The sequence below is a fragment of the Nanorana parkeri genome, unplaced genomic scaffold (assembly GCF_000935625.1).
Source record: "Nanorana parkeri isolate BGI_ZX_2015 unplaced genomic scaffold, ASM93562v1 scaffold25, whole genome shotgun sequence".
Lineage (NCBI taxonomy): Eukaryota > Metazoa > Chordata > Amphibia > Anura > Dicroglossidae > Nanorana > Nanorana parkeri.
In genome coordinates, this window is record NW_017306293.1 from 782,945 (window position 1) to 806,833 (window position 23,889).

The following is a 23,889-nucleotide window of genomic DNA, read 5'->3' on the forward strand; positions in this document are numbered from 1 at the left end:
GCTTATGTACAGTAATTCTGTATATGTTTATATATCACAAGAGCGTTCACGATTGGGTATGGCCAGGGAGCTTAACTGCAGCCAACGGAGATATGCACATGCGCGAATCAGCCGGCCTTCATACGCTCGCTACGGCTGGAGCGCAAGCCGGAACTTCCCTGCGTTCCACACGTCCATACGTGTGGACGAGGAGGCGGCGGCAAAAGCTGATATAGCATCCTGCTGTCATGGCAACCGCCTGTGCCTGTCAGATTCCCGGCCGAACGGCCCGTTTTCATTTGCGCGCCATTCTATAGCTCTGATTACCCTCAGGCTACCTACATTTGAATTTCCTACGGCGGAAATGGACTTTGTGCTGACGTTTTTTCAAAGGGAGGGGTCTGTTTTAACCTCACTGTTGATGTCTATTTAAGGTGCATGATTTCTCACTGTTGTGTCATTCTGAGCCTGATGAAGGGGACCTTCTGAGGCCCCGAAAGTGCTTGCAGTTGAATGGCAATGTGCCAATAAATTGACTATTGCTTCATTATCCCTTGGAGTGCTGGTGACGTTATTTTCCAACTGCAACAGAAAGCACATATGACACTCCACAAAGAAGATGACATCAGTGCTCAGTCCCACATGTTGGAAACTGGTGGCAAACAGAATGGTAAAGGTGACCTATGTAATTGAGGCAACTGCTGCTGCTCAACCCAATCAGCCTCTTCACAAAGTGAGTAATGCCAGCGGCTCTGGACCTGGAAAGTGCTCTGTGGCTAAATTATACTAGCACAGAGTATGAAAAGCCCCACGTGCTGTAACCAGTGGCAAAAGTTTACTTCTGGGCAATCCCTGCCATGTCCAATCTAGCGAAATTCGGACAAGACACTCCAAAAGCCAGGCTGAGGGTGGCCATGCTGGAGAGCTGAAATCAAAGACACAAGTTCTAGCAGCAAAGTAGTCTTTAGTCTTGCTTGATGAAAACAAAAATCCAGAAAAAAGGGTGCTAGCACAAATAGGTCAGTCTTTCACAGAATTAAGGCGGAACTGAAGAAAATACATCCATCATCCTAGGATAATAGCAAAAAAATGAGGAATACTGGTAGTAGAAGAGGTTACCCTGGGCTGGCCTACAGTTTTTGTGTTTGTCAGTCCAATCCTACTGTAGGTGGCAATATAACCTGAAGGTTAAAGACTTCCTGTGTCCCTCAACGGAGGAGAAAGAAAAGCCTGTAACCAGTTGTTAAATATTTTGGTGACAGGCCTGTGCCTTATAATTCTTTTTCTCATTATTTTGAAAATGAATTGCTTTTAAGATTTGAGCATCTATAAGATTGGAAATCTAAAAACTCCCCCTGCTAATGTGTTTCTATATTGGCTGAAAGATGGAATACTAAGGGTGAGGTCACCGCCCTTCGTCCAATCAGAGAATGCCTTGCTCTCTGCCTGGCTACCCTACTTTCTCTCCTCAGAAATACCCACTATCATTCTTGGTGACTTTAACATTGCTAATCACATTATCAACACGGCTTCCACTCAAATTCTTAAACTAACCTCTTCTTTTCATCTAACACAATGGTCAGACACTCCTACTCACTCTGATGGTAACATACTAGATCTTGTTTTCTCTCATCTATGCACTCCTTGCAACCTCTCCAACACCCCTTTTCCCTCTCAGACCACAACCTTGTCAGTTTCACGCTCGCCCTGTCCCCAACCCTGATTCCTCCTACACGGCACACTGTCACCCAGAGAAACCTTCGCCACCTCGACCCTCCTCTTCCCTACTCTGCTACTGACTACCTCTATGACAAACCCCTGTCCTGCCCTGACCTGGCTATTTCTGTCTAGAACAGCTCGCTCTCATCCTCTCTAGACACTTTGGCTCCCCTCACTACACGCAGACTTAGACCACGTCCACTACAACCATGGCAAACAAAATAAACCAGACATCCAAAAAGACATAGCTGCGCTCTTGAACGAATGTGGCGGAAAACTAGGCTCCTGCAAGACTTCAACTTACAAAGCCATCCACAACTCTACCCCTGGCTATATCTCAAACCTCGTCTCAAAGTATCACCCTAACCGTCCCCTCCGCTCTTCCAAAGACCTCCTGCTTGTCAACTCCTCCCATGATCACCTCAAAGACTTCTCTAGAGTCTTAAGGTGCCCATACACCTTACAATTATCTGCAGATTTTCTGTGGTCGATGGAAAAAGTGCAACAGATTGGCCCAGGTGGAGATTACTCCATCCATAAAGTTAAGTGTAGATGGAGGAATCTGTTGCACCTTTTCCATCTGAACGCAGAAAATCTGCAGATAATTGTAAGGTGTATGGCCAGCTTAAGTGTATTTGACATGAGTTTTCAATAAATCCACGATTGATTATCCTTGAAGGAGTCTGGCGTGCTCGTGACATTTCTCCTTTACCATTTGCAACTTGCGGTGCCATCCGCAGCCACTCCAAGCACCATTCCCCGAATACAGGGTTTTTTTCTGGTAAGGAGTGCAACAAACCTTCTTTATCATATTCTCTAGAGCAGTGGTTCTCAACCCGTGTAACCTCGGGACCCACATGTTTCCCAAAAATGATTTAATTTCTGAAACAATTAAATTTAATACACAAAACAACTTGTGCAGTATTCAGCAACATTATATATATATATAAAGAGGGTGTCGCGACCCACTTTTGGGTCGCGACCCACGAGTTGAGAACCACTGCTCTAGAGTCTCTCCCATCCTCTGGAACTCTTTACCCCAACCTGTCCGTCTATCTCCTACTCTGACTGCCTTTAGGCGATCCCGCAAGACTCATCTATTCAGGGAAGCCTATCCCACCTCAACCTAACCTCTGAACTATCACTTTCTCAAACAACCTCCTTATGTATCACTTGGCTGTCCCTTTTACGTTTTAAGCCCTCATGGGCAGGTCCCTCCTTACCATCTTGTCTTGTGATTGTAATGTCTTCCTTATATTGAAAAGCGCTGCGCAAACTGTTGGCGCTATACAGGGCCGGATTCCTGACAAGGCCACCGAGGCCAGGCCTCGGGGCGGCAGTGGGTGAGGGGCGGCGCCGCGGCAGTGTGAAAAAATTATGTCGTCCCGGCCGGCATTCCCTGTCAGTGCAGAAGCTGGGGGAGGGGTGCATTAGTATAGGCTCTGCTGCAGGTAAAAAAATTGCAGCGGAGCCCCCTGCTAATGCCCCCACCCCATACCCTCCCCAGCTTCTGCACTGACAGAGGACAATATGACAGGGGACACTGATGGACATTATGTATTCTGAGCCCAGTCTGTGTAATAACATTAATTGTGTATTTTATTAACATACATTATGACAGAGGACAATGATGGATATACATGATGAATATTATGTGGGCTTGGAATGCATAATATCCATCAGTGTCCCCTGTCCTGCCACAGTGCACATCTCCCTATCTGCCTGCCTACCTTTCTCTGATTCCAGCCGACTGAACTATCTGGACTGGAGAGTACAGTAGATACAGCGGCGGATTGATATCTGCTGTAATCTCCAGTGCAGGCTGGAACTATAACTTAATTGTCGGGCACCGCGGCTCCTGATATTATTGCGCCGGCCCGAAAGTGAGGAAATAGTCCCCTCTCTCCCCGGGCCATACCACTTTATCTGAGAGCCCGGGGGAGGCCGGGAGAGAGGGGACAGTTTGACATGAGGTTCCACAGACTGAACCACAAATTCCCCCTCTCTATTCAGTCTCAGGCCGGTCTATTCAGACATGACGCTGCGACCCACTGCAGAGGGTGTCGCGACCCACTTTTGGGTCGCGACCCACGAGTTGAGAACCACTGCTCTAGAGTCTCTCCCATCCTCTGGAACTCTTTACCCCAACCTGTCCGTCTATCTCCTACTCTGACTGCCTTTAGGCGATCCCGCAAGACTCATCTATTCAGGGAAGCCTATCCCACCTCAACCTAACCTCTGAACTATCACTTTCTCAAACAACCTCCTTATGTATCACTTGGCTGTCCCTTTTACGTTTTAAGCCCTCATGGGCAGGTCCCTCCTTACCATCTTGTCTTGTGATTGTAATGTCTTCCTTATATTGAAAAGCGCTGCGCAAACTGTTGGCGCTATACAGGGCCGGATTCCTGACAAGGCCACCGAGGCCAGGCCTCGGGGCGGCAGTGGGTGAGGGGCGGCGCCGCGGCAGTGTGAAAAAATTATGTCGTCCCGGCCGGCAACAAGTCCCGATGTTCCGATCCGGCGTCCCGACCGGCAACAAGTCCCGATGTTCCGATCCGGCGTCCCGACCGGCAACTACTGTCAAAAAGTCCTGATGTTACGTCACGGCGTCAGACAAATGGGAGGGGTCTTTTACTTTTCCTGCTCATGGGCAAGAAGTAAATCCTGGAGTGAACCTAGAAGAAAACTGGCCCTCTCCTCCTGACTGAGGACCTTCACATCCAGTCCAGTGTTATCTGTCTCCACATCTTCCAGGCAGCTATGATCATCACTCTCCCATCACTGCTCTGCCTCTGCCCCCCTCCAGCACCAGATTACAGTGCAAAGCAGAATATTTGACTCAAAGGTATTTAATAATTATTTTATTTAATATTTAAAGGTATTGAATAATTGCTGGGTATGCTGCATAATGCTTATATTTACAGTTATTGTATAAAAACAGTGCACAAATACAATAGGTATGTCTTCAATAACACAATATGCAAATCACAAGTAACCTCAGAAATATTGTTCAATTACAATCATTTACATTAATAAATAAGTTCATATTTTCATAATCGATTAGTTAGCCTATTATTTTCAATTAATCAGATTAAAAAAACAAAACCTTAATTTAAAATAAAATACGCGGTGACACCTGACATGTGTAGCGCACTCATCATTTTTCTATGTAGGTGCACCCGAATGATGTTTCCGTTAGTATATGTGCGTTTTCAGGGTTGGGGGACTTTCAGGTTTTTTTTTGGAAGGGGGGGGGATTTTGAATGAGAGGGGCAAAAGAGGGGCAAGGATGAGCAGAGAACGGAGCGTGGCAGGTGTTCTATCAAAGATTGCAACAGCGGTGGAATGTGTGACCAGTCACGTGGTCATATATTTTTACATAATCACGCCCACTTTTTTGGGAATATGTGACCGGCAAAAGGAGAAGAATTACAACACTTTCTCAGCTGTTCCAGGGCAGATCAGCATCGCAGATGGTATGTGCAGCAGAACCGATCGGCCCTGGAACAGCTGATCGGTCCGGAAATGTCACTTCTATCTGACTTTGTTGAATGTGAGATCGCAGTCACAAAGTCGGATAGAAGTGACATTTCAGGATTGATCAGCTGTTCCAGGGCAGATCGGTTCTCCTGCACATACCATCTGCGATCCCGATCTGCCCTGGAACAGCTGGAATTCTTCACCTTTTGCCGGTCACATATTTTACTGCTGAAAAAAATGGGCAAGATTACGTTAAAATGTGTGACCACGTGGCTGGTCACACAATCAACCACTGAAAAACTGGGCGGGATAAGGTTAAAATGTGTGACCACGTCACCGGTCACACATTCTAACGCAGTCACAATCTTTGATAGAACACAGGCAGCGGAGGAGGAACAAGGCGGGCAGAAGAGGAGGAACAGAGCAGCATAGGAACCACTGCATCCGACGCTTTGCATTGGACTTGGTGATGTAAGGCTTGGATGCAGCTGCTCGGCCATGGAAAACCATTCCATGAAGCTCTCTACGCATTGTTGTTGTGCCAATCTGAAGGCCACATGAAGTTTGGAGGTCTGTAGCTATTGACTCTGCAGACAGTTGGTGACTTCTGTGCACTGTGCCCTTCAGCATGCGCTGACCCCGCTCTGTCATTTTACGTGACCTACCACTTCGTGGCTGAGTTGCTGTTGTTCCCAGTTGCTTCCACTTTATATTGCTAATACCACTAACAGGTGACCGCGGAATATTTAGTAGCAACAACATTTTACGGATGGAGTTATTGCGCAGGTGGCAGCCTAACACGGTACCACACTTTCTTTCACAAATGTTTGTAGAAGTGTCTGTATCCTGAGGTGCGTGATTTTATACACCTGTGGCCATGGAGGTGATTGGAACACCTGAATCCAATGATTTGGAGGGGTGTCCCAATACTTTTGGCAATATAGTGTACCTTCTCTTCCAGTTATGCTGTACTCAATAAAGCATTTAAAAAGGCACTTAGTGACTGGCATCCAACTGTATTGATCACATGTCCCTTCACTGGCCAAGGGTCGGCCCCTTTTGTATATTGTATTTGATATACAATCTCAGGCTTCCAACCTGTGTAACAGCTATCCTGATGATTTGGAAACGTCACTTCCTGATAAATGTCTGCACCTTTGTTCTTACTTGAAAAATATTGATAAAGGTGAAGCTTCAATTTCAGAGCTCTACAAAACATACAAAGCAGAAAAATTGCGGGTTATTTACCCTAATATTGATATAGCAATGCGTATTTATCTTTGCACTCTGGTTACTAAGGCCCCGTTCACATTGAGCGATTTATCGCGCGGTAATTCCCACGATATCGCGGCTATTTACCGCGCGATATCGCTCTTCAATGCTTTGCAATGGGGCAAAGGCTCCTGCTGTCGCTGGTCGTGTGTCGCTACAGCAGGACCCTTTTTGGAGCGGATTTTGCCGCAATTCAATGGTTTTTGATGCAAGCATTTGCGCGATATCACGCAAAGTGCAAATCGCGCGAAATAGCGAATCGCTCAATGTGAAGTTGAGCAGAACTATCTTTTTCATGTCTGAAACGAGTAAAGAACTATTTACAATCATCTTTGGGTCAAGAAAGACTGAACAGTTTAGCTTTACTTGCCATTGAGTCAGAACTTTTAAATACTTAGTCCTATGAAGATATTATCGATGAGTTTGCCAAAAGAAAAGTTAGAACTAAAAATGTTTAGGGAGTTTCTTACTGCTATAATCTTTAAAAGGCATTTTCTGCATTACAGAGTATTTTCAGTCTGTACAATTAAAACCAGTTATTTTCAGTGTTCTTGTGTGTGGAAATATGTTTTTAATTGATCTATTTTAGCAGTCATCGATAAAGGATGAGAATGGTTGTGTGTGTGGGGGGGGCGGCATTGAAGGACCCGGCCTTAGGGCGGCAAACAGGGGCGTATCTGCCGCGAGGCAAACAAGGCGTTTGCCTCGGGCGGCAGATTCCGGCCAGGCGGCGAATGTACCGGCCCGCGAGCCGGTACTTTGTGGCCGGCAGCCAGCTCACAAGTCAGGTATGCGGTCGAGGACTGCGTACCTGACTTGCGGGAACAGCTACCCTGTAGCTGAGTCTGCACCGGCACCCGGATCCTTTCGGCCAGCGACTGCACAACCCCCCTGAGATGCTGCAGGATCTGTGGGGGGCTTTGTCGGGTGTCAGGGGGCTTTGCAGGATCTGTGGGGGGGGGCTTTGCCGGTTCTCAGGGGGGATTTGCAGGATTCAAAGGGGGCTCTGCAGCCTGCAAAGCCCACCACAGATCCCGTAGAGCCCCCCTGAGATACTGCAGGGTCTCAGCAGGATTGGTGGGGGGCTTTGCAGGATCTGGGCTGAGATCTGCGAGGTCTATGGTGGACTGCAGGGTCTCAGGGGGGCTGTGCAGGATCTGTGAAGGGCTCAGCCGGGTCTCAGGGGGGCTTTGCAGGATCTGTGGCGGGCTCTGCGAGGTCTATGGTGGGCTTAGCAGCCTGAGACCCCGCAGAGCCCACCAAAGATCCTGTAGAGACCACCGCAGAGCCCACCTGAGACCACAGCCAGGTGGGGTAAATTTAGTGTATGGGGGGGCGCCCGAGTTTTGTCTTGCCTAGGGCAGCCCCAAACCTAAATACACCACTGGCGGCAAAGGGAGTATATCCGGGCCTGGCGCTATATAAGTCCTGTATAATAATAATAAAATTACTAGACACTCTCTGAATGGTTGCTGTGCCATTCACCTTGTTTTCACTGCAGAGGGAAAGCCGCTCAGCATAGCACCACACAGGACCAGGAAGATTGCGGCCAGCACTGTAGTAGCTCCAGCTTTATACGGTCAGGTATGACATGTGCATGCTTACATTAGGCCAAGCTGGACCAATTTATGTAAAATGATTCAAACCAGGAGTTCACATGCAATACAAAACCCATCTGTGTAAGGTTCACGGAGTCTTTACAGGTTAGGCACCATTCAGACCTGTGTCTTGAGCTGCCAATACACCTGACAATTATCTACGATAATCGCGGGTGATCCCGCGATCGTAAAGGTGCCCATACACTGTGCGATTATCGCACGATAATCGCGGGAAATCCCACGATCTTACGATAATCGCAAAGTGTATGGAAGGCGTGCAACCGATTTTACTGTACGGTCGCACGTCTTTTGTCTAAGGAGCATGCTAGAAAACCAGCCGAGAATGGTACGATTTTCGGCTGGTTTTTAGCATGATCGTAAAAGATCAATGCCGCACGGGCCGGTGTGCGCACGCGCACACTGCCCATTCAGCATTGCGGTCATCGGGAGCCTCAGGGGGGCGGGCTTGCGATGATCGCAAGTACGATCTGCCTGTCCAAGATGGGCAGATCGTACGTTTTTTAAATTACTTTACAACCATCGCAAGACCAAGGTCTTGCGATGGTTGTAAAGTGTATGGCCACCTTAAGGTGTATGGGCAGCGTGCAACCGCATATACTGTAAGGTCGCACGATTTTTGTCTTACGAGCATGCTAGAAAATCCGCCGAAAATCGTACAATTTTCGGCGGGTTGGTAGCGCGACCGCAAGACGAAAGCCACACAGCCCGAGGTGTGCAGGCGCACACTGCCCGCTCACCATTTCAATCATCTGTAAGCCCTCCCCTCAGCGGGGAGGACTTGCGTTGATCGCAAGTACGATCTGCCCTAATCCGATTAACTGATTAATCGAACTTAATAATCGGCTAACTAATCGATTTTGAAAATAATCGTTAGCTGCAGCTCTACTTTAGAGTATCATGTGCACGGTAACATACAATCTACAATGTGTTACCATTTATTTTAAACGAAAGTCCATGGACCCGTCGCACTCCTAACTATTTGGTCCCTTAAGTATGGTGGGTGCACCAATTTCAAACGGATGGTGTTGTGACAGAATAGTACATTGAGGGGAATTTACTAAGACTGGAGCAAACAAAATTTGGAGCATCTGTGCATAGCAACCAATCAGCTTCTAGCTTTCAATTTCAAAGCTTAATTGAACAAGTTGAAACTGATTTGTTGCCATGCACAGCTGCTCCAGATTCTGTCTACTCAACTTTTAGTAAATTCCCCCCAATGTTTTAACACATGTGCATTAACGCAACATATAGGGGAGCATTTATAAAGCAGTGAATGTGATTTTTAATAAACATTTTCTGGTACTAGATCAATCACTGTCATTTACATCACATGCAGCTGGAATAATAAGTATCAATTACAGATATGTATGAACAAGAATTTCCCACAACAAACATTACACGCCAGAAAAAAGACTCCAGTAATAAATTTATTGAATCGTTCCTTTATGTAACGTTTACACTAGATTGTTTCGAATATAAAACAAGACAAAGCCGATGTGCTCTTGTTATCAGCTTTCTTCGTCACTTTTCAGCTGTCCCTTTCCTTGAAGATCACAGCATCCGCTTCGTGGAATACGGAAATCCGACAATTAGCGGCGGTACAGTGTGTACGCATGCGCAGGATCTTTCCCAGAGTGCCACGCGTGTTCTGCGCTGCTATAAAAGCTTCCATTCGACCGTCTAATCGGCCATTTCGACTGACCTTCTCACCCTGACTGGTAGGGGTAATCTGGAGCCATCCTGCCATTAGGCTTGTATCTTGTGTTTGAAATCTGCATCCTAGCTTCCAGGGCTAGCTTCTTCTTATCCAGCTTCAGTTCTTTATTACCGGGTGGGATCTGTATGCTGATTAGTATGCTGTGGCGGGTTTGGGCCTTTGCCATGCTGTACGGCGAGCACATGGTGGTTTCTGGCGGTCGGGCGGGCGGAGGATGTAGTGCTTGTGTCAATGATGAGACTTATCACAGACCTGTTCTGAGAACTGTGAGGATATCGTGTCTCTGAGCAGCACAACCTGCTGTAATAGCGGCTCTAGAATATAATATGTATCATCAAGGAGTTTATTATTGTGGATGACTAATCTTTTATTCTTTTTCTTGTCTTTAGGTGCAAGCCATGGCTAGTAGAATCGGTAAGTGTTTATATTCCACCATTTTAGTTGGCAAGTCTCTGGTCAATGGTGGTATGCAGCTCTGCCACAAAGATGATATTTCTGAACTCTTTCTGTACTGGCAGTGGAGATAACCTCACTGGCTGAGTGGCAGCTCTGATGGAAGGGATTGCTTTGCTAAAGGCACATGGGCTCTTCACTATCCAAGGCAATTTGGGCTATGCCGGAGAATTTTCCCTCAACCTTGATAACTTCTTTAACAATTCCCACTCATGTGCAAGGACAAAGCTTTTTTTTATGCACATGGCTGGATAGAGGTTAACAAGACATAAAGTGACACTAAACACTCAGATTTTTTTTTTTTTAGCATAAACCAATACTGTAATGTGCCTTACTGTAATCCATGGTAGTTTCCCTTCTCTTTGCTGCTCTTTTTAATCTTATCTCTTCTCCTCATGCTGGGCAGAACTTGTTTTGCAGCAGACTGCCTTGTCTCTGAAATGAATATATGGTGTCTGTGTGAAGGTTTGTAACCTGAGCCAGCAGTACACGAAGAGGCAGTCAGCTGCAAAGGCAAGATCTCCCCAAGCATGAGAAGAGAGATTTAAAAGGAAGGGAAACTACCATGGATTACAGTAAGGCACACATTACAGTATTGGTTTGTTTAAAAAAAAAAAAATCAGTGTTTAATGTCACTTTAACTAGGCTAAGGGGAGCTTCTCTTGCAAAATGAACAGACTGTCTACCTTTAGTAAATCAACTCCTTAGTCCCTCCACTTGATAGGCTTTCCTTTTGTCTTTAGGAGGTGCTTAGTAAACTAGGTTGTTGAATGGGCGTGTCACTCTGTAGAAATACCAGTGCATTTGCCCCTGCCAGGGAGATGCAGCATGCAGTTGTGCCTCCTTTTGCAGTCATTGGCTGTGTGGAGGTATATGCTGCTACTGGTGTGTCGAGGGATGTACAGGTGCAAGCATGTGGCTGTATGAAAGTACTAAGTTGCATCTTATTGGCTTCTTTTTGAGGCTATACACAGCTTCCTTGGCTGGGGAATTACTCTGGTCATTCGTACTGGCTCAGTTGCACATGTGGTTAAACAATTTACCTGGCAGACAGGCAAACCTATTGACCCACTGTGTGCAGGGCTGTTGGACTGCAGCAAGGATCCTTGCTGATATCTGACTTGGCCTGACATTTATAGGAGCCTCCTCCTGTTACATCAGGTGGAGCTGGAGTCCTTTTGGCATAGTTAAATCAGAAAGAGGCACAATTGTATGTCGCAGGTTGAGCTCTGCAGTACAATATTCAGATGCTGGCTGTTGAAGTTGATGAATATCTTTAACTTTTTGCTAGTCTTCTGGGGGTGTAGAGTATTGATTGCTTCCATATTGGCCATTTATTTTGACCAATCACTAAGCTGGGCATGGTCGTTACCTGTGGCCCGCCCCCCAGCTTCCTGATTAGCCAGTAAGCAAACACCCTGCAGCAATGTAATGACTTGCCGCCCAGCTTACGGATGCCATAAGTTCTGTATCGGGAGCATTTTGGGAGAGTAAGTGTACTCTGTATCGCCACTAATACTAGTATAGGTGCATCCCTACTTAAAAGAATGCTCATACATCTGAATGAATGCTGATGGTCTTCTGGAGCTAGTGGGAATTCAGGATCCCTATACTGCTCCATGGAATGCAGAAGCCATAAAAGGTTGTGAACTTGCATAACATGCATGTAACGTGTCTTTAGGATCAGCCTGATATCCAGATCACAATTAAGTGAAAGACAAAGTTGGAAAAATGACAGGCAGGTGTAAATTACATGATTTAATTGGCACTACAGTGCTTTAGGAATAAAATGGCTTTAATTGGCTGTTGGTAAACTGCATGACTGATCAATACATTCCTGCTGTGTATTGGCTTAAGATGTGGCAACTCATGTGTGGTCCTTCTCGCACTCTAGGTTTTCCTGTCTTTGAAGATGGCTTGAATACAACTATACAGGTGAGCAATAAGACTGATTTGGATCTAAGGTTTGTTCATCAGTGATGATCTAAATAGACAAGCATATATCTGAATGTTCAGTGAATGTTATCTTTGTTCTGAGATGCTGTTATGAATAGTAAGGCCTGCAGCTGTTGTTGGATTTTAACCCTAACTAGATTCTCTCTCTCTCCTCAGGGCATCTCTTCCTTTCAAAGTATGGTGCACACTACCTCAAATGGGTAGGTGTCACAGCTCTCAATTGTATGATTTTACAATCAAGTTTTTTGTGCATATGCTATATTGTCAATTTTATTGTCATCGATCCTTTTAGAAATTAACCTGGGTTTGGTCACCGTTCACACCCTAGAGTTTTGTTGCTCATAACAAAGAATCCGATTTCCTTGGCCCCTTTTAAACTGTTCATAAAGAAGTAAAATGCCAGTCACGTGTGATGCATATTGGGCATCTTTCATGCTTAATTTCAAGTGCCTAGAGGTTGCTAGGCCTATGCTTTTGATATCATTAGTGGGTGGGGGAATAGAAGTATCTACTGTATGATGTATTGGGAGTGAGTAGTAAGTACTGCATTGGTCACAACTGAAATCTCACTCTGTAATCTGCTGCATCCTTAAAGCCAGGATGGGGCACAGTCTTAGACCTGGGAAAACTAGTGAGTATCTTGTAATATCAGTCTTGGTCATATACTAAAATGTGACTTTGATGAACTGACCTTTGGTCAGCTTTTTGCACAACACTTGGAGCTTTCTGCTGAGAAATGTGCATTTGGTGAGATCTCTAGACTGTCTGTGATGTTACTATGGGCCTCTTGGCTATGAGCAGCTGGTAAATCAGACCAATTGTCCACCAAATAAGGTAGTCAGTCGTACTGGGGTTTTTTTTGCCATCCAGTTAATAGCCTCAGCAGTTCAGGTTTAGCATGTTAATGTGAACTTAAACTTTTAGCTCAGGCCATGTCCAACTTTACCCTAGGTTTGTTTGTCTTGCTCCAAATGATGACTTTATAGTCTCGTTCGTCTGAACTATGCTGAAGAATACTCATAGCATGGTGGAGTTCTGATGGAGTGTAAATTGGGGATGCTAACAATTTGCTGCTATTACAAAGCTAAATAGTTTGTGTTCAACAGGTGGATAATGGTGGAAAATCAGGACAAGACTTAAGTGGTTAAATCAAGGTAAGCACTGTTTATGGTATGTCTCTAAAAGGACTTCTGGTATGAAAGTTTAACATAAGTACTGGTATGAAAGTTTAACATAAGTAATGGACGACTAAGTCGAATGGCAGATAAGTCACCAAAGCCCTGATCAGATGCGATGTGGCAATGTAGGGGGAAAAAACAAAAACGTATGTGCTTTTACTAACTACGGTATATACTTGGTTTACATATGTCTGTGACAAAGATGAAGACCTTTATGGGTTGATTGTCCAAAATGAAGACCTTGTGGCGTTCAGGTAAATTCACTAACCATCTTGAGAGTTGCTCAGATTTGTGATTAAAAACTGGTTATGATCTGGTAAAACGTTAGCCATCAAATGCTATACCCAATTTTTTGCAGATCTTTTCTGTAGAAGCAAACCCCTCCATCTATTAACTTTGCCATTTTGGATTATTTAATTTGGATTTGCATTTAACTTTGGATTGTTCATTAAAAAAAAGACCTAGCATGTTTTATTTTTTTTCTTTTGAGCCCCAAAAAAATAAATATATGACTGTCTTTTGGAGAAACGCGGTATTGCACTAGAGCAAGGGCCCCATTAATGCAAATCTCTAACTCATCTGACATATTTCACTGTTGGGTTTATATAAGAGGCCCTACAGGTTTAGGCTTTTACATCGCATGCAATATTGAGTCAGTTTGGCTTTCATGATGACTTCTTACCGCCCCAGTCTGATGTTCGGTGACTGAGTGGTATGTTCTGAGTTGGTCAACATTCAGGATGCACTCAAGTTTGTCAAAGAGCTGTTTTTGCCATTCCCTTATGTACTGACTTGTGTATTTTTTGTAGGTCTACTGGGGACTCTGAATTCAGACATTTACTGGATTTTATGTGCCAGGTAAGTTTGAGAAACCTTGCTCCCAATTGCTGAATGTTAAACCTGTTTGGCATCCTGTGATGACTTCTTACCGCCCCAGTCTGATGTTTGGTGACTGAGTGGTATGTTCTGAGTTGTGTCCATTCAGAGATGTCCTTTGGAAAATACTTTCTCTGTTCTCTGAAATGCCTTCTCTATCCTAAAGGGTATCTTTCTTTTACAGAAAATGAATTTGCAGTCTTGGTAAGTAAAGGATCAAAATTGCTTGTACTTTTTGTTCACTGCAGTGATGAGTCATACTAGCTCACTTTGAAAATAATGAAAATGTTTGAACAACTGAGCAGTAGCTATACTGTAAAGATGCAGTTCATGTGCATTTATAAAATAATAAAAGTATATCTTTCGTTGCAGGTTTCTCAAAGAAAATTGATGGTAGGTAATATATTACAATGATATAGCATAGCATGCTAGTAGTTCCATTTCAAGTAGTGGAAGTAGCTGTAATGACTGTTGCCTAGTTATCAAAGTTTATAGAAATGGGAATTTAGGATTATCAACAATACTCTGGTTGGGGTTTCGGTAGCCCTGGATGCAAGATGCCTCATGTAAAGGATCTGTTAAGCTGAATGCTTGCCAGAGCTTTACATAATGGCTTAATTTGAAGCTTGTACACAGCCTTTATGTGAATATTCTAAAAGCCACATGCAAATGATGGCTTTATAGGCTGTGTTGAGGAATTGGCCCTGCATGAAATAGACAAGCTAGCTTTATAACACCCAAAGCTTTTTACCCTCAAACTGATGATGATTTATCTCATGGAATCTCGTTCGTCTGAACTTTTGATGAGACTTTTTATTACTGACAGTTTGGGAAACCTGTTTAGCATTCTCACTTTGTCTTTGCTGTGTGTGTGTGTGACCTGCTTAATCTTTCTTACAGGGATCAACAATACTACATGGAGATGGCCAGATCTGGAAAATTCTATAATGCATGTAGGTATGTGTGCATGAAAATTGATTGTAAATGGGGTTAACATGTCCAAAGCCAATTCTGATTAGTTAATAAGGAATGCAACTATCATAGCATTAAGGTTGGTCAAGGGGGGAACTTGAGGGGACACAGTGATGAATCATCCACTATACCCTGAGCTGGTCTTGTGCTGGCTGTGACAAGGATGTCGCTATACTGAAGAGATCCCCTGTAGCTGTAAAGTGTCAGTCTGGCTTTGTATGTCATGTTCTAACTCTTCCCAAAACATTTTTTTTACAGCTAGAACCAGAGGCAAATCTAAGGTAAGGCTAACATAATTCTACAACTAAACCTATAGATATGTTTTTGCTGAATCACTGCTGCATACTAATTATGTAAAACTACTTGAATGCATTTTCTGCAGTTTCACTGCATGCTTTTTATGACTAAATCACATGTGAATCTGTTGCCGAGTTTAACTGGGAATCTGCCAGTAACCATACATCTGTTTTTTTTTTGGCTGAAAATTCCATCACTTCCTTACAATTGGCAGAAGTGTTGGTCTGCCTTGTACACTCTCCAGTTGACGGGCTGCATATTCAGTCTGAACATGCCTCTTACAGACTGGATATGTGGCACAATGGCCAACTGAAATTTCTCATTACAAGGCAGTGTTGTGGCATTGTCAGCCTAAAACAGGTAATGTTACTGGCAGAATTACAAAGTGAGAAACCCTTTGACGCAGTCTGCTTAAACTATACACAAAGTGGCATTACGGTCTGGTTTTTAAAGGGTAAACCACCCAGTACCTTTCCCACCACACCTGCCTGTCACCACTGGTTCCAAGTGATCCTCTGTCCCCTGGTTCTGGGTGAGAATATTGATGGCAGAGGAGCCATAGGCTTTCTACCATCAATCAAACTTGGATGGAGAGGTTTAGAAGAAATGCACATCTACAGCCCAATAGCTGTTAGTAATGGTACAATGCATTTGACTGAATCCTCAAAGTTCAGTGTTTGCAAATTGGCACCAGTTACACCATGCTGTCCAAGGTGTTCCATAATCTTAATGGTCCTGACCATTATGTGGAGATTACTCAATGCCAGCATCAAGTAGGAAGTTTCCATAATTCTATGGTTAGACTTTACAGGTAAAGTTAATTGCAACATGGTAGTATAACTTAATGACCTTCAATTGGGCTTTAAAAGAAATCTGGCTATTGCATGATGGGTTTTCAGCTTTATATTTTAGATCAGAACAAGTGAGGTTGGCTTGTGAGTGGTAGCTGGGATTATGGGCATGCATAACTAACTCTTGGAAGTGGCAACTGGGCACCAGCATGCACATGTGTTCTGGGGGGTTAAATCTATGGAGCAGTCAAATGTAATGCTGGTATGAGGTTAACAATCCCCAAGGATGAAACCTTCACATGTCCGACCAGCTGATCTCCACCAGAGCCTGAAAAGGTGAACCCACTGGTGTAGTCAGCTGGAGAAGATGGACAACCTGTTCTGATGAACAGTCTGAGGCGATTGAATGTTTATGAATTGTCATGTTTCAACTGTCAAGTTTGCAAGGTGTGTAAAAAAAACATTCTCTTTGCAGGTGCACAGGAGCTTGTGACGGCACATAATGGGCTAAGAAGGATTTCACTAAAATCGCCAAAGCAAACTGCCGCACTTTTGAACCACTTCAACGTTGTCCTTGCATCTTGGGCTTAAGACGCCTGTTGAGTGCTTGCTGTAGGACAGTTAACAGCGGGGTTTATGAAATGCTAATGGTTGTCTTGTCTGTCTAGCATAATATCGCTGTAACCTTTAGACCTAGACCTCCTGCAAGAGGTCAAGACGTTGTCATGGAAAAGCTGATTTCACTGTTTTTGCTAAATAAAACCTTTTTAAACAAAGTTTTTTTTTGTATTAATGAGATGTAATTTCAATCAAAATGAAAGGATCATGTTGAGAGAGAGATATAAGGAGAGAACTGCAAAGTGAAAGTTCACTAATAGAAGTTGTGTTTCTATTAGCATAATTTTCAGTTCACTTGATTATCTAACCATGGATTAGATTTGTTCCCACTTAATCTTAAATGGTCAGACATCACAGGCTTGCTTCCAGTGAACGTATACTTGTTGGTGATCAAATATGTAGCATTTGGGGGAAGTTTGCTTAGACATGTTTGATGCAAAGGAATTCTATGACTTAAGTTGCATAAGTGATTGGTAGCGCTAAACATTACAAGGTCTGTCTGCATTGTCACAAAGTTGCTGTTTGATATCCTTCCTTAAAAGGGAGTAGACATGCCTTCACTCAAGGGAGAGCCTAGGGTTTAGTATATAAAATGCTTAAAGGAGAACTATGGGGTCAGGGCTTTTCCCCATAGTTCTCCTTAGGGTAACGGGAGGACACAAACTAGCATCCTCCAGTCACCCTAAGCTCAGTATAAAGCAAGTTACAGCACGCGGTATACTGAGACGCTACAGTATACCGCAAGCTATACTGAGACTGTGAAGCCAATCCCGACAATTGTGTCAATCTGCCCAGCTGTGTGACGGCTGGCTCTGCCTGTCTAGATTGTACCCTCCCCTGTCCGTTCCACCAGTCAGCACTGGAGACATGGAGGGGGAATCCAGTCCTATATGTTCGTTCAGTCCTATATGTTCGTTCACTTCCCGATCTACTGAGCCGACCTGTGACAGTCTCATTGTCACAGGTTGGCTAGAAGTATGAGTGAAAAGCACTCACCTCATAGTTCTTAAGAAGCAGTTTTCCCATAACGTCTTCCAGGACAGCATCACGAGATGGAATCTCCTCCCCCACAAGGCCCTATCCATTAAGGAACCGTTCCTGTCTATTTTTGAGGATCGGGTTGTCCTTCGAACAGACCCGGCCTTTCTGCCAAAGGTCGCTTCGAGGTGCAACAGGGTGCAGGAGATCATTCTACCTACTTTCTGTCCCAAACCAGTAGGGAGCAGGGAATCAGGTTTTCACTGTTTAGATGTGAGGCGGTGTTTGCTCCAGTACTTGAAGATTTCCAAGGACTTCCGGAGATCTGAATCACTATTTGTGCTGTTCTCTGGTGGGTCCAAGGGGAAGCAAGCTTCTAGATCCTCCTTAGCTAGGTGGTTGAGGCAGGCCATTATGGAAGCTTATGGAGTATTAAATGTTCCTCCCCCGTCTTTGGTGACGGCACATTCAACTAGAGCTTTGGCAACGTCCTGGGCCGAACGAGCTGGTGCTACGCCGGAACAGATTTGTAAGGCGGCAACATGGTCAAGTTTCTCCACCTTTGCAAAGCATTATCGCCTAGATCTCAATACCGCAGGGGATCAGGCATTTGGCAGGAAGGTACTACAAGCTGTGGTCCCGCCCTAATTGGTAAGTTCTTGGTTATCCTCTCGTGATGCTGTCCTGGAAGACGTTATGGGAAATTCAGAGTTAGGACTTACCGGTAACTCTATTTCCATTAGTCTTCCAGGACAGCAACTGCCCGCCCATTGATGCTTGTAGTGTTAATGTGATGTAGTGGTTTTGCCTGCTTGTGCCTTGTCTTTTTCCAGCTTGCCTTCGGTTCTCGTGATGACTGAGGGAGTGGAGGAGAGGAGGGTCTTTTAAGCAGATTAAGTGACGTGTTTCCTGTGTGTGGGGGAGGAGATTCCATCTCGTGATGCTGTCCTGGAAGACTAATGGAAATAGAGTTACCGGTAAGTCCTAACTCTGAATTTTAGGTTATGCTTTGTAAAAGGATAATGTAAAAACTTAAATGGCTTTTATCCCAATTTGGCTGCAAAATGTAAGGCTATGCAAGTCCTAGTGTGGGTTGCTTGAAGTTCATCTTTCTATAGATGTCAGGAAGGTGGGTCATTACCTGATGCCTGTCCTGTTTGGCCAGGAAGCAGGCAATTGGTGTAGAGCCAGCCAATCGGGGGGGTGGCCCAGCTTCCTGCTGCCCAGGAAGCTTGCTCCATGTTACCTTATGGCACTGCTTGCCAGAGGAAGTCTTTCTCTGACCAGAAACTTCGGTATCATGCTTGCCCAAATACTATCGGCACCGATATTGGTATTGGTGCATCCCTATTTTATGGTGTCATTTTTTTGCTAGCTTTTGGACTACAGCCAGAGTTCCCTACAGATGCTGCATGACTAGCTTAGAGTTAACCAGTCACTGGGTTCTGCTTGTGGCACTCATTAGATATACTAATGAGTTGGCTGCAGTTTAACCCTGGCATTGCCAATGCCCTTGCCCTGGCATTGCCAATGCCCTTGCCCTGGCATTGCCAATGCCCTTGCCCTGGCATTGCCCATGCCCTGGCATTGCCCATGCCCTTGCCCTATCTCAGGAGACCAAGATGAATACACAAAAATAGGGAGATGGAAAGGAAGTGCTAGTACTAAGCCGAAGCCATCTGCACGCTGACCCTCCTTCAGTTGAAGTGTTTGAGGACAAACCTCATCAGAACCTGAAACATCACTATCTTTGCATGACTTAAACAAAATGTGATTAGAGCATGACCAATCATGATCTATCCAAGAATGGTCACATGGAGCCTCTCAGCCTATTATACAATGTGCAGCTGTCACTGCAGGTCTGCCTGCTCAAACCAGCTGCCACAAATGAATTGGCACTGGAGCACACCCCTCCACCAGAGTCTTAGCCTGATGGGCCAATGGGAGGCACACCTGCAGAGAAAGTGCCAACTCTCCTCTCCAACTGCCGACACGAGAAACGCCAGCGTTTGGCTGCCTCCCTGAGGGAACATACAGATGCCATTTGGCCGGGTGACACCAGTGGCTCCTAAAGCCAGCCATGGGGAGGAGAGTGGACTGCATCAAAACAGTTGTTACATAAAAGTGAATTGTGACAAATCAAATGCACACAAATACATAGAGGGGAATTTATCAAAACTGGAGCAAACTGATTCTGTAGCAGTTGCTCATGGCAACCAATCAGCATCTCTCTTCAGTTTGCTCAGGTAAGATTTGGAAGCTGATTGGCTGCAGTGCAAATCTGCTTTAGATTTTGTCTGCTCCAGTTTTGATAAATTCCCCCCATAGTATGTTGGCAATACTAAAGTGCAAACTTGCAGACTAAATACATGAAGATGCAGGAAATCCACACAAATGGCAATTAAAGATAAAACATGAGTTGGTCACAGAAATAATCAGGATAATGACAGCAAATTTAAATAATTATTGAACAAAAACCTCATGCTTCAATAAAATGGTCTATTGTAAATTGTCCTAAAAATATACAAATTATATACATTTCCGCATGTTGCCGAATGTGTTACTAAATCTATCAACAGTGACAAAGAAGACAGAGGAATGTACACATATAAAACACCCTTAAAAAAAAAAAAAAAAACATCCACCTGCAAATGGTATGTGGGAATGTCTTATTTTACTTAACTACCCGCAGTGAGTAACTAATTGAATGTGGATCTATACCTCTGTAGATTATGCATCTAAATGGATAGAGGGGTACAATGACAAGAATGTAAATAGGGAATAAAATGTAAAAACATTTTTGTCAAACCTGAATGGGTTACATGTATGAATAATGGATCATTATGTACTAAACTGACTACAATACTCCAAACAAAACCTACCCAATGATAGATGGAATAAATTAATTAAGATGAAAATATACATGATTGATAAACGATGCGTGAAAAAAACAAAGGGTGGGGATATAGATGCACTATAATGCTGTGGCCAATTCTAAACCTTCATTAAGTCCTCTCGGGGACAGACTATTAAGTGAATAATTCCAATATGCTTCTCTGTGACAATCTTTTGTATCTATTCCCTTCATCAATGTCTGGAAATCATCTAAATCCCGAAAACTTTAAGCCCTTCTGGATTAGAACTGTGGGCTAAAAATAAATGTCTTGGGAGCGAGTGATTATCAACTTTCTTGAGGATGTTCACACTTTGTCCTTTCCAAGGCTTTAGAACAGCTCGAGCTAACTTATCATCTGAATTGTAATGAGGCCCAACAGTATCTGAAGCAACTATTTTTGAGGCCCCACTGTCTTCTGCAGTCACCTCAGAGTTGGCAGAGATTGTTTGGGCCCTTATAGATGTAGTACATACTACCATGCATTTTTAAAGGTCAGCGTGCAGTTTTCTCTAGTTCTACAGCTGCAAAAGCCTTTCTATTATAGTTGCTATATTAGGTATTCATCTGTGTGGACTGGGAGCACTCTGAAGTGTCTTGTGCCGCAAAAGTGTGCTGGAACTGTGTTTTTAGGGAATTTTAGGACTTGTCTATACCCACCTTGAATCTGCTGGTGACTTGCCTTAATAGGAAAACTACTAGACATGTAGAGGGTGTGCTTACCTTAAGGATTCTACTGATGAGCAGAATATCTCCTTAACTGTTTGCTCCTGCAGGTTCTGCTCTCTATGATCTGGTGGCAGTGACCTTAACCTGTCAGACTAAGAATGGGTTATATCCCCCTCAAAAGGATCTGTCCGCCACTGAGGTAGACCTTTTTAATCGAGTGCATGAAGTTGGCTCAAGCATTATGCTTCAGTTGTGAGGGTTTGGTACAAGCATCTAAACTTGTCCTACTTGGGTCTGTTGTCCATACAGATGTATGCAGCACTCTGGATATACATCCAACTGCCTAAACCAAAGAGAATTTGCCTGATTTTAACTTCAAGAGACAGTATTTTCAGATATACCCTTAATTCTATTGTCTATCAATCAGTCCGGGGGAGGCCAGATAATACTCATGTGATAGGTGCCCCCAGAGCCTGAATATCAGATCAGATATAACAGAGTTAGAAATCAAGCACCAACTAAGCACACTGAAAATTCTTCTGCTTTAAGGGGGTGTCCTTGGTATTTTGTCTGAGTGCAGAGTGTCCCTTTGGGCTCAGACAAATCCTTTGTCTCTGGCACCCTTTTCAACTGCCCCCTCTTATCTTTGTACTTATGCACAGACTGATGCCCCGCCTCTAGTACCCTTTGGTTTATTTCACCCCTGGGCCCAGTTTATGTGGTCTTCCATTTGGACCCCCATTTCCCCCTCCAGGAAATTTCCTGTCATTGGGACATGTTAATACATGGTATGCAGTGTCTCACCTCTCCAGAGCGACCCCTAAAGTATTTACTGGGACTGGGTTTGATTGCTTCCCAACTGGATAAAAGGCAAAGAGATGGCTGCTGGGCAAAAGTCCAATACTGGACATAAGTCAGTGAGCAGTGTAAACTAGGATCCACAATACTGGCATCTAAGAAGGGATTGACCAAGTTTTGATGCCTAAACCCAACCCACAACCTCGTCAAGTGCAGGTGAGGGGTTCACCTTTTGTAAGTACTTGGACCTGTCTTTGGACGAGAAATTCGCCCTGGGTACTAATTGGACAATAAGTTTACACCTGGAGGCTGCTTATTTTCCCTTGGCCAAGGTTTGACTTCTCCCAGCAGTTATCCTTCCCTCCCAACTGCTGCTTGCTTCACTTAAAACTGTGCCACTTTAAAAAAAATGATTTTAACCATACTTTTTTTGGAATAAATTATCTCTGCTATACTACATTAAGGGGTCTATTTTCTATAACTAATTTGCAGGTGTGTTCACCCAGTAAATATGTGCTTTGTGTGCATATACACCAAATTAGCGGGTTTTTTTTACAAGTGCAGTGAATGTAACATTTTCATGTGATGTCACATTATGGCCACTAGATGGCGCTAAATGAACATGGGAGGGGTGTTTTATGTGCCCTTTGCTGCCATCTAGAGCCATATTGCAATATTACATTTAAGAAATATGAAAATATATTTCCTTGTAAAGAAAAAACTGAAGCACGTTCCTCTTGGCATATATCCACACATTATGAGCGCTCATAGATAGTGCTGATATAAATAGACCCTATGTAAGCTCTCTTGCACTGCTTTGTTTTTAATCTATTTGCCAGTTGTCATTATTGGAGCTCCCACTTTACTACTCCGAGTTTGGCTGCATAAAGCTGCTCATCACATTGGCTATATCTAGTCAGTTGATCGTTTTGATTTGGGACTACCTCTACCAGCAATTATCCTTTTGTTGTAAATTTTCATGGGTGTGGGACAGCTTAACTATTTGTAAATCTGAGTGCCCAAATAATTATTTTGAATTCTGTCCACCTGGATAATCACCTGCGTTTAGTGTTGCACATGTACTTCTCAGAGCAATAACTCCTGGGTTTGGCTTAGTCCCAAACCCAGGAGCCATTTTTCTTGGTGTTCCTATTGTGGGGTGTTCAGATAACATCTCCAAGATGACACACGGGTTTCTTTCTTGCCTTGGGCGCAAAAGGAGCTGGCTACGGCTATGCTCCTGCGGTGATCGTGCGGCTGCCGGCTGAATGTGGCAGAGGCTACAGATGTAAAGGGGCGGGACACCTCTCCCCATGTGAAACATCGGCCACATGAGCACCGTGGGAGGACAGGACGCCGGGGCCTCTAGGACGCACTGGAATGTAAGCCGACCGGCTCCCTGTGTTCATTGGCGGGAGGGGGGTGTGGGGTTGTACTGAAGTCAATGGCACCGCAGCCGTGCCCCCTGCCCACAGTGTGATCGCCCACACCCGGAAGGCAGGCACATTAGTGCCTGCATTGCGGTCTAGTGCGATCTGCAAAAATAGTGCTGGCAGCTTTTTTCCGGATCGCACTGGACTGGAACGCAGGCACTAATGTCCCTGGCTTCCGGGTGCAGGCG